Raw genomic sequence first — 13,097 nt, 5'->3', positions numbered from 1 at the left:
AGGTCCTGGCTTCAAATCTGATCTCAAACAGCTCTGTGACCCTGGGGAAGTCACTTAACTTTCATTACCTATCCCTTACAACTCTTCTGCCTTGGAACCACATACAGTATTGATTCTAAGATGGAAGGTTAATGTTTTTTTTTTTAAAAAAAGAATATAAAATTAAAGGCTATAGACACCTTCTCCAAAGTCCTCCACTGATCATCATAGCACAGATTCTCAAAGAATTTTCAGAGGCAATGCCAACAATGTATAAATTCTATGCCCAACTATGAGTAGCCTCTGAATACAGTCTTAGTAATGGACAATGTCTACTTTCTGATGGTTATGATAAGACCTATAAAATAAAATACAAAAGGACCCTCAGTCAAGGGCAGTTGCTTTTTTTTTCTTTTTTTAATTTTTCAATTTATTATTTTTAACTTTTAGAAAAAATTTTTCCATGGTTACATAATTCATGTTCTTGCTCTCTCTCCCCCCACCCACTCACCCTATAGCCGACGCACATTTCCACTGGTTTCTTCCTGTGTCATCAATCAAGACCTATTTCCATATTATTGATAATTGTTTCTAGGGTGGTCATTGTCTACATCCCAAATNAAAAAAAAAAAAAAAAAAAAAAAGATGGGCTAGTCATGTAGTGAAGGCAAAGGATAGCCTTGTGTTTAGAGTAAAAGGTTCCACTGGTACCCATTCCATCAGAAGAAAGCAAGGGAATCTCCAAAGTACATTGAGAAGATGTGCTATAAGAATTACACAGAATGTAAAGCCATAGATGGATTAAAAGTTTTATTACTAAAGGAAAGAAATGTATCAATGAAAACATGAATCAACTGGTGTAACATTTAGGCACAATTCAACAAATATATATATATATATATGTATATATATATATATGTATATATTAGACATCAAGTATGTGCAAGATATGCTGGGTATACAAAGACAAAGACAAATGTCCTTTGAAGAACTGATATTCTAATGAAATGTAATTATTCAGATAAACACATACAAGATAATTTGAGAAGGGAGAAACATATATCCTAACCAATCTAAGTATTTATACATGAGCCAGTGGATTTGATAAACTTTATGTGTGAGAGAGAAAGGCAGTTTTGACATGTAAAGTGAAAGACAGATTTTTTTGAGGATGCTGTCTTAACAGCCTAAATTAAGTTCTCAGATGCAAGGAAATTTGACAGAGGCATTTGGAAGATAAGCAAATTCCTGTATGAACAGGAAGAAATTAAAAACATGAAAAAGGGTATAGCCAAAGGAAGGGAAATCCTGCCTTCATTTCAAATGTCAGAGATCTATGGGACATATTAAAATATGATGTAAAGAAATCTCTCAAAGGAACACTAAAAGCATCAGAGAACAAACTAGAAATTACCCACAGTAGAGACAGTTAGTAAAAAAAATAGCTGGAAAAAATATAGGTGAAGGTACTAGGAACAGAAACTCCAAAGTATAAATGAAATAAGTGTAGTGTATCATAGCTAAGGTCAAGGAGATTAGGGAAGAAAGAAGTTAGACAAGAATGAAGATATAACCTGCACATAGCTTTATCTGAACAAAAAGGATAGAAAGAATAAGGTAGATTGAAGAAATAAAATGAAACATTAAGGAGATGCCCAAAGTAATGGCAAATGGTAGAACGGATGTTTCTGGAACTGATATAAAGACAAGAGATTAAAAAGAAATAAATAAAGAGAAGAGATTAGAATACAAACTGACAATGGGGTACCAATCAAAGGATGTAAAAGAAAATTGATTAAACAACTGACATCTGTGCTCAAGAAGGAAACAGCATGATCAAATTGTCCAAGGACAAAAATGCCCCAATATCTGATTACCTTATTTTTAAATATGATATGACTTCTTGAAAACTGCCTAAATAAAACTTTGGCTTCCATTTTTGTTGGCATATAGGACAAATGCAAGGTGGGGGAGTTTTTAGTAATATCTTTTAAAAGTCAGAGGGAAAAATTCTAGAAATTAGAGCTCACTAANAGGGGGGAGGGAGAGGAGAGAAGGAGAGAGAGAGAGAGAGAGAGAGAGAGAGAGAGAGAGAGAGAGAGAGAGAGAGAGAGAGAGAGAGAGAGAGAAATGATTGATAATTTATTAAGCATTTACCATAAGTGCTGGGGCTACAAATATAAGAAAAAAGATGGTCCCTGCTCATAAGGATCTTTTACATTCTAATAAAGAAGCAATCAACTAGCAAATCTATGGCAAAAATTACCCCTATTTGGGCAAGAAAATGCTGAAGAGGTGGGACAATCTGCACAGTGAGCTCTGACCATGGCTGGGACTCTTCATGATATGGTGATACCAAGCAGGGACCCATCGATTAGTTACAATGAAAAATCATCCCTAGATGGGCAAAGCAATTGGCGGGGGAGGAAGTGCTGGAAAGTGAGTTGAGCTAGTGGTTTTTGTAAGAAGTGAATGACAGAAATAAAAAGAACCTTAGAGATCATCTGGTTGAATTCCATTTGACTCAGAAACTGAGACCCCACTGTGCTGCAAACACTAATAGAAAGCAGGAAATATATAATGAGGCCCAAATAGCAGGAAACTGTCAACTGATAGGACAGACAGTAAGGGAAATCATGGAAACATATGCCAAAATAAAGAAGTGGGAAGGATGATTTCCGATTTGAAAAAATTACAAAAAAAAAAAAGTTTAGCTAAATAGTGTTGCTGAAATATGCAAAGACATATTCCATCACTGTAGTTAACATCCCCCTGTTTACTGAATGAAGAAATAAATTAAAATGACAAGTCAGGCAAAAAATGCCCATTTAGCTTCTTACTCTTTGCTTGGTCCAAAGACCCTCTCATAAGAAAACATATATCAAATCTGAGAGAAGTAGGGTCTGAAAGGATATGAATGTGAAGAGTAGTCAGGGCTGTGCCATCTGAGTCCAGTTATAGCTTACATATCTGACAATGTCAGAAGACACAAGCGTATTTAAAATACATGAAAATGGGGAGGTACAAGGAAATATAATAATATCATTGGAGCTGTAAATGTGGAGCATGGGCCAGAGACACTTCTTGTAATCCTCTTTGGAGAGAAACAGATACAAGAAGAAAGCAGGGAGAAGAAAGTAGCAGAAGGGAAGAAATAAGAAAAGAAAAAGTCTTGCATTACAGAGTGGGAAGGGGTCACAGATGTCAACCAGTCCAATCCCTTCAATTTACAAATGAAGAAATTGAGATTAAATGAGTTGCTTAGGGATACAAAAAAAAACAGCTAGGAAGAGAAGTTAAAGAAAGATTCAAACTCAGATCTTCCTGACTCCAAGTCTAGCACTTTATATCCACTGAACCACAGAGCTGCCCCAATTACCATTAGTGAATAGATTGAGATTGAGTCAATGGATTATGTCTCTTTTCAGGGGATAGATTAGTTATGTATTTTTCCTTCCAAGAATTCCTGCTATTGGGGATTTTTTATGACCTGAAAGAACAATAAAGTGCCACTTTGATACTTTATCATGATATCGAGGTGACCCTCTTAGATCATGATAAACTCCATTAAAACAAACCCAGTGTGGAATATTTAACACTTACTCTCTTCTATAATCATAACTAATGTGTCATTTAAAATTATTGTAAGCCCTGGAAGACTACGTCTCCCAGGGCTCCCTGCTACAACTTCCCCCATCACCTCCATTTCCTTTGTGGGAGATGTTGAAGATAGGATAAAAGAGAAAGTTTGGTGCCTTTTCACTCTCTGCTCTCTTGAGCCTGGAGGCTGGCTGATGCTATCTACCCTGTTCTCTCTCTCTTGGTGCCTTTTCCTCTTTCTATCTACCTCCTAGTTTTCCCTAGACCTTCCCCTTCCTAATTTAAATAAAACCTAGCTATTCTAACCCCTAAAGTTGCTCTCTGATCTTTTATTTGAGCCCCAAAGGGCTCTGGTCAATTTCCCCCTGTCTGGGCTAAGGACCACTATTTTCCTTTACCTTCCTCTATCTTTCTCTCTCCTTTCTCCCATTCCTCCAATCTTCCTACCTTCATCCCTTCACCCCCTCACACTTCCAAGAACTCAAATAATTTCAACACTTTATGATATAGGTATTTGTCCAGCTTTATTCCCCACACTGGGTAAACTACCAAAGTAGCTCCAAACTACCAAAGGAACCCCTTTGTAAATACACAGGGAAAGGAAGTGACACAGAGAGAGAGGAATATAAAAAATGAGACCATAGAGGAGAGGGGTTCTTCTCTGAAGGTCTTTGGCTGTGGGTCTTTCTGAGATTCATCATTGGTGGCTCAGGCAGAAGACACTCTTGTGGGCTGGTAAATTAGGGGGGGGGGTAGGCTAGGAAATATTTTTTTTTAATTTCCTTCCCTCCTCATTTCTTTCTTAGACTATATATTAAAATTACATTGTTAAAAGTTACCTGTGACTTAAGGGTTAATTATTTTATAAACAGTGACCACAACAATCCTTTTTTAAACTAATATTATGTTTCCAAACCAATTTATAAATACTACACTTAGCATATTACATTTGGCATAAATTTTCAATAATACAAAACCCAACTCAAATGTGTTCATCCTTTCAATGATTCTGATTCCTTCTTTTCCAATTTCCTTTTCCTTGTGCCATATTCATCCTCCTTACAAAGACCTTAGCATCAAACTCTTTGACAAATGTCATTCCCACATAATCAGAATATGCTGCTTAACTCAAAGACATATTTCAAGTCTTTCATTAATTTACACAGAGACTCTAACAATGCAAATGCAAAGATCACTAAAAAGAAACCATACTCTGTGTGACTAAAAAACCAATTATGGTGGTAGGGAGTAAGTCATAAAAATTGTCTTCCTCTTCTTGACAGAAAGGAGGGTCATAATGAGAAAAGAATGTTGACATTGTCAAATGCAGTTACCATATTGGCTGGTTTTGTGTAACTTCTTTGTTCTTTGGTTCAAGCCTGGAGGTGGAGAGGGAGGGCTCATAGCCTTAAATAATCAACCATAGGATCATAGATTTAGATCTGGATGGAGTCTCTAAAACCATCTAATCTAATCCTTTTCTTCCCTGCCTTCTGCCAATTTTATGAATAAGGAAACTAAAGCCCAGAATACTCAAAATGTTCAAGCTCAGATAGGTAATAAATGTTAGAGGTGGGATTTGAACCCTGGGACCCAGACTCCTGAGCCAATATTTCTGCCACTGTACCCTGGAAAGAAGATTGCTTGGTACACACCTTGGAAGAGGAATATTGATTCTAGAATAAGAGGACCTGGATTTGAATCCCATCTCTAGTACTTATTACCACTGTGATCTTCTCTTAAATCTCCCTGGATTTCAGTTTTCTCGTTTGTAAAATAAAAAGTTTGGACTAATTAGATACTTAGGTCTTTTCTAGCTCTAACTCTGTGATCCTACAACTGTAACATAAAGACAAAAGGCTTCAATAAAACTATTTTCTTTTAGTAAGGAAATCGATTTATTCAAGCAAACAGATGGGAGGCATTATACAGATTAAAAGATACCCCAAAATACATAAGATTGAACAACCTATTCAGCTGGGAACACAATAAGATCTCAGATCAAACCAGGAGAGAGAACAATCATAACCAGAAGAGAAAACTCAATTGTTTTTAAGGGAAAATTAAAATTCTCTGCAAAAAAATCAATAATAAACAATTAATATTTCCTGCTTCTCTATTGCTTTAGTTTGATATTATTCTATTTTTAAGCCCCTTCTTTGCCCAATGGGATCCAAGGTTCCAGTTCTATCCCACTAAGACTTTGCACCCATTTTCTTAGTAAAAACCAACTTGGCTAAATTTAGAAAGGCTCATCTCCAAAAGGATGACTGCCAAAGAACACTTTTTTTGAAATTAACCCACAAACCGTCTACCCAGTTGTCGAGGAATTGCAATCTGTGACACAGTGAAGGGAATACCCATTATTGAAAATCAACATGATTCTTTTTTCTCTGTTTCTTTTTAATCGTATTTATCTTTTCAGTTCCACATTATCTCCCTCCACCCACACTCCCCCATCCATTGAGAAAGCAAGAAAATTTCCCACATTGACCTTTTGAAGAAGTAAAAACTAGTGGGACAAGGAACCTAACTGCACCTCCTCATCTTTCTACTGAATGAGAAGAGCTAAGCATGAATGTCAGGGACTCAAGATCCATCACCATCCTGGTTGCCTTCCTTTGGATGTTCTCCTATTTATCAGGATCCTTCTTAATAATGTCCAGAACTGAAAACAGTACCCCAGATAAAGTCTGATGAAGGTAGAAAACAGTGGGATCATCTCCTTCCTTTTCTTAGAAGCTATGCCCCCTCCTGATGCTGCCCAAGTTGAAACAGTTTTTCTATTTTTACTTTAAGAAGAAAAAAGACAGGGATGATTTAGGGAGCAAATTTGTAATTCCACCTAAACTATATATTAAAAGATTGGTGAGAAAGGAAGTATGTTCCAATGAAAAGATTTTTTCAGAACAAAAAAGTTATTTAAGGAAAAGATATAATGAAAAGATGACAGAGAAGATAAAGAAAAGGAAACCTAATAGAAAAACCAGGAAAATAAATTATACCAGGAAATAGGAAAAGAGTTCTCTATGAAATAAAAATTGATGAACTTGGAGATAAGGACACTGAATGGACCTTTAGGAGGCCACTGGAAATAAAAAGCCTCTTGTATATCTTTTTAATATGTAATACATCCCTCATGTCATCTCCTTTTACCTATTCTGTTTCTCTTAAATACAATATTCTCATCATCTAGTAGTATAGTCCAATCATGAGTTTCATCCCACTGAGTTTCAGTGGTTCATGCCTTCATGATCCCTAAAACTGATGCTCTCCCACTATCTATCTGCCCTTCTGCTTTCACAGTCATGAGGCTGAATACATTAAAGTAAGTCATGCAGGCATTCTGCCTGGACCCATGATAAATTTATATTATCTAATCCCAATTTCTGCCATCAATGGGGCTCCTCTACACTGAAGTGGTCTTTCTTAAGTGATTCCTTCCTCCCATTCCTCCTTAGTGATTGTTCTAAATCTTGTCTTCTCTCTCCAAGCTCCTCCAAACCATCCCCTCCCTCTCAGCAATGGACATTGGCTCTGATTCTCATGTTTCACTGAAAAAAGAGATGCTTTTCTGTGATCTCCTACCTCTCCCTTGTTGGGCACTTCTAAACCTCTCACATCTTCTCCTATTCTCTCCTCCTTTCCTCTAGGCTTTGAGGAAAAAGATGGCTCTTCCTTTGCATTTTCACTAGCTTTTCCCCACTCTTAGAGTACTCTTCCTCTTCTCCATTTCTGAGTTTCCCTGGCTTCCTTCAAGTCCCAGCTAAAATCTTACCCTCTGTAGGAAGCCTTTCCTAATCCTCAACTGGAGTACCTTCCCTCTGCAGATTTTTTATCTTGTATATAGCTTGTTTGCTCTTCTTGAGAGTAGGTACTACCTTTTATTTTTCACTGGATCCCCAATACTTAGCATAGTGCCTTGTACTTTTTTTTTAACCTTACCTTCTGTCTTAAAATTAGTAATAAGTATCAGTTCTAAATCAGAAAAGCAGTGAGGCTGCTGGGTTTGTACCCCAAAGTGATAATAGGGGGAAAGACTTATACAAAAATATTTATAGCCGTGCTCTTTGGTGGCAAAAAATTGGAAAATGAGGGGATGGCCTTTGATTGGGGAATGGTTAAACAAATTGTGGTATCTGTTGATTATGGAATACTATTGTACAAAAAGGAATGATAAACTGGAGGAATTCCATGTGAACTGGAATGACCTCCAGGAATTGATGCAGAACAAAAGGAGCAGAACCAGGAGAGGGATACATTGTGGCACAATCGATTTTAATGGACTTCTCCACTAGCAGCAATGCAATGATCCAAAACAACTGAGGGACTTATGAGAAAGAACGCTATCCACATCCAGAGAAAGAACTGTGGGAGCAGAAACACAGAAGAAAAACAACTGCTTGATCACATAGGTTGATTGGGGATATGATTGGGGATGTAGACTCTAAACAACCACCCCAGTGCAAATATCAATAATATGGAATTAGGTCTTGATCAATGACACATGTAAAACCCAGTGGAATTGTGCATTGTCTATGGGAGGAGGGTTGAAGGAGGGGAGGGAAAGAATATGTATCATGTAACCATGGAAAATTTTTCATAATTAATCAATAAAATTTTTAAATTTTTTTAAAAAAAGAAGAGCAATGAGGGCTAGGCAATTGGGGTTAAGTGACTTACCCAGGGTCACAAAGCTAGAAAGTGCATAAGGTCTGATTTGAACCCAGGACCTCCCATATCCAGACTTGACTCTCTATCCACTGAGCCATAAATCTGCCCCTCTCTGGTATTTCCTTACCACTATGTCCTGAGGCAAGTCATTTAACTTCTCTGTATCTCAGTTTCTTCATCTATCAAATAAGAAATTGGACTAGATAGCCCCCAATGTCTCCTCCAGCTGTAAATCTATAATCCTTTGATTTTCTCCATGTAAGTGACACTCAGATACACTCATACTCAGCTCCAATCTCTGCCTATTGAACAGTTGCATTTGCATTTCACACTGGCATCTCATGTGCAGCATGTTCCAAACAGAACTCACAGAATCATAAACTTAGAGCTGTAATGGAACCTTCAAGGTCATTGAGCACAATCCATCCATTTTACAAATAAGGGTCAGAGAAATGAAAACTTGTCTGGCGTCACCCAGGCTATATAAAGTGGTAGAACTGGTTTTGCAATTCAAGGTCTCTGAGTCCAGATCCCTTGGCGTCCCTTCCACTGGGCTGTGTTACCTCCTTAATCTAATCCCCTCAAATTTCCCTCCAAATTCTGTTGAAGATACCTCCAACCTTCCAAGATTCTTAACGTTGGCTCCAGCTCTTCCTGTTTCTTCATCTCACAGATTCATGTTGAACAGTTCTCTCCATCCATGCCCTTCTTTCTATTCACACAGTCCTACCCTAGTTCTGACCCCAACCATCTGACCACCCATCACATCTCCTTTAGACTAATGCATTTGTCTACTAATTCTTCCTGCTTTTAAAGTTTTCCCTCTCTCATCCCATCCTCTACACACAGTTGATAAAAGAATCTCCCCAAAGCATAGGTCTACTCCATGTCATTTTATTACTCAAAAATTATCTGTGTTTCACTGCTCCCTCTTGGATAAAACCAGAACTTCCTAACTCAGCATTTAAAGTCCTCTATGAACTGGGTCCAATATTCTTTTCTAGATGAATTTCATATTATTCCCCTTTATGTATTCTCTTTTTAAAAAATCCTTACTTTCTGCCTTAATATCAGAACTAAATTGTAAGTTGTAAGACAAAAGAGCTATAAGGGGTAGACAGTGGGGGTTAAGTGACTTGCCCAGAGCCATACAGCTAAGAAGTTTTTGAGACTGGATTTGAACCCAGGATCTCCCATCTCCAGACTTGACTTTCTATCCTCAGAGTCACAGAGCTGCCCCTATGTATTCTCTTAATAGTTTATTTTTTGTTACTATGTATTTTATTTATGTATTTTTATTATTACTGATTTATTAATAATAATCCCTGGACTCAGTATTCCATTTTCTATGTCTATAACTTCACATGTTGCTTAGTTGTTTTTCAGTCAGGGTCATCCTTTGTGACCCTATATGGGGTTTTCTCAGCAAAGAAACTGAAGTGGTTTGCCATTTCCTTTTCCACTTCATTTTATAAGTGAGGAAACTGAGGCCAAAAGGGTGACGAGATTTGGCCAAGGTCACACAGCTAATATGTGTCTGAAGTTGGATTTAGACTCAGGTTTTCCTGACTCTGAGACCAGTGCTCTATCCACTGTGCCACCTAGCTGCCCATGGCTTCACATTGGCTGGCCCCAAAGACAGGAACATGTCCCTTCTTTCCTCTCCCACCTCTGGGAATTCTTAGTGTCCTTCAAGAGTAATTCAGATTCTCCTTCCTCTATGAAGCCTTCCTTAATAGCCTATATCATTTATGGTCCCTCCCAGCCAATTGTTAAATTTTCAGTGTGAGCATTTATATCCCAAAAATCAATTAACTCAATAAATCAAGACTTGATTTACTGTATTGTGGGTTGTCTAGAATTAAGAAAGTGATGGCAAAAATGTTAATAATGCAGATTGAACTTTAAAATGTGCCAGGCTTTTCAGAGTCAGTTGTTAAACATTAACCAATACACTCCTGACCACACTATAAGAAACAAATGCATCATATGTAAATATTCTTTAAGCTCCTTTGAGAAATAAATGAAAATACTTTGAAAAAGTATAAAATGCTCAACCAAAATAAGGTGTCTCTCTCTCATTTTTCGTCTAATTTTATTTTTGTTTCCCTGTAACCCAGAGTTTAGTCCATTTCCTGGAACATAATAAGAACTTAATAAATGATTATTGATTTGCTTTTGTAAGGACAGTTGTAAACATTTCTTCAATTTTTCTTTCTCTCTTCAGGTATCTTTTCCTTATAATTTTTTCTCGGGTATCTCAAGAAATCAACCCTGGTGTATCTTTCTTCTCTTTGATTATCCCTACCCTCTTCCTATTTAGTTGGGATACTACCTCACTGCTGTGCCTAACCAATCAATCCACAATCATTTATTATCTATTCTGTGCAGGCACAATGCTAGGCACTGAATATAATAATCAATCCCTGCCCTCAAGGACCTTATATTCTTTGGACTAGAAAGAGGACAGTTCTAGGCACCACCTCTGCTGCTGAGAATGGCCCTGGACACTATTATTCTTATGTCAGTGCTGCATTTCTGTTTCTGAAACTTATTAGAGACCTGCCTGGCTTCTCAGAAGGACCAGCCCTAGAAACCAAAGTTGAAGAAACAAAAGCTATCAATAATCATATGAAAAAATGCTCTAAACCACTCTTGATTAGAGAAATGCAAATTGAAATCATACCTAATCAGATAGGCCAATGACAATAAAGGAAAGTGAAAAAAAATTTGAAGGGATGTGGCAAAATTGGTTTGTTTTTTGCCATTGTTGGTGGAGTTGTGAACTGATCCAACCATTCTGGAAAGCAATTTGGAACTATGCCCAAAAAGCTGTAAAACTGAGCATACCCTTTGATCCGAAAATGCCACTACTGAGTCTGTGCCCCAAAGAGATAATAAAAAAGGGGAAAGGACCCACTTGTTCAAAAATATTTATAGCAGCTCTTTTTGTAGTGGCAAAGAATTGGAGATCGAGGGGATGTCCATCTGTTGGGAAATGGCTGAACAAATTATGGTACATGTTGGTGATGGAATACTACTGTGCTATAAAAAACGATAAGCAAGATGATTTCAGAAAAAGCTGTAAAGATCTGCATGAATTGATGCAGAACGAAATAAGCAGAACTGGGAGAACATTGCACACAGTGATAGCAATATTATATGATGATCAACTGTGAAAACTTGGCTACTCTCATCAGTGCAATGATCTGGGACAATTCTGAAGGACTTATGACAGGGAATGGTATCCACCTCCAGAGAAAGAACTGTTGGGGTCATCTTTCACATCAGTTTTATAGTTTTATTTGGGGGTTTGGGTTTTGTGTGAGTGTGCTTCTTATAGCAATGACCAATATGGAAGTTTGTTTTGCATAATACATGCATGGCCCAAATCAAGTTGCTTACCATCTCTGAGTAGGAGGAAGAAAGGAGTTGGTTTGGTTTAAAAAATGTTAAAATTGTTTTCACATATACTTGGAAAAATAAAATATCAATTTTTTTAAAGGAGGCTATTATGTGTTCCCTCCTTATTTTCTCTCAGTGAACAAACAGGACTGCCTCTCTGAAATGATAGGATTTCTTCCAGTGCCCAACGAGACAGTCCAACCCGAGTCTATAGAAACAGTTTGCAGGTATGTCAGAAAACTAGGTTTCTAGAAAGTCTCTTTCATGGAACTTTCCAGTTACTTTAACATCTAAAACAAGCAGCTCAAATTCCCCCATACCTTCCTCTTATTTGGTCAGGCTGTTCTCTACAAATAACTCACTGCTTGAAGCAGTGAGTTATTGCCCATTCTCTGAACAAACATCTCTTGATTACTTTATTCAAAAGGTCCACATCAAAATATGCTTTGAAGAAATTTCCTAGGAAATTGACTATTGTTCCTTAAATGTACATTCACCAGATATTTTTAAAGAACTCCTAGAAAGTTTCTGAATCTTCCCTGCATTTCAGATAAAGTTGGTTTGCATCAAGAATAGTCAAATTTCCTGGTTTTCTCTTTAATATCAGGTTTTCAACCTCCTTTTTATTTTTTATTCTAACAAAGGTTTATACATTAGTTATTTTAAACCCACTTACCATGGAGCCTCCTACAGATCCCTCTTACAAATTAGTCATTAGGACAGAAATTTCCTGTTAAATGCAAAATTTGCAGTGGAGTCTCCATTTGAACCCCTAGGGAATTGTTCAGCCGTAATTTGAATCAGATTTTAGCCTGCTATTCTCATTATAATGACCACCATGCTTACATTAAATTTCTTCCTGAGTGTGTAAGCTTTAAACCTAACAAATATATTTTATGCATTCTTCATTCTTTTCCAATAGTCACTGAAGTACAAGTTCAAATAAGTAGACCTCCTTCTGCCCCAAATCTTGTACATGAGACTAAAGAATTAAACCAAGAATTAGACAATGATTTCACAACATTTTGGTAAATCATAACCACGACTTTCCAAAACAAAATTTTATATTTTTATGCTTTATATTATCCATCCTGACCTCCAACTTTCCATTAATGCTAGCAGTTTTTTTCTTGGATTTTCTTTCATAATTTGTCTAAACTATAGTCACATTCATGCCAGATGAGTTTAACAAGTTAAACCCTGAATTTATTCTGTGGAATGAGTCCCTAAAGCGATTCCATACTTTCTATTTTTCCAATGTAGTCTTTAAATTTCATATTAGAGTAAATGAGACAGAGGGATTTTAAAAACAGATTTTGAGGACATTCTCCCTTTTCTCAGTAATCACACCTTATAGTGGACCTCCTAATTGAGATTGCATTGTTTACAGGGAGTGGGTCAGACACCTCCTTTTTAGATAAAGATTTACTTTCCTCTAG

The sequence above is a fragment of the Gracilinanus agilis genome, chromosome 6 (assembly GCF_016433145.1).
Source record: "Gracilinanus agilis isolate LMUSP501 chromosome 6, AgileGrace, whole genome shotgun sequence".
In the NCBI taxonomy this organism is placed as follows: Eukaryota; Metazoa; Chordata; class Mammalia; order Didelphimorphia; family Didelphidae; genus Gracilinanus; species Gracilinanus agilis.
Note: the sequence above shows the minus strand (reverse complement) of the source record.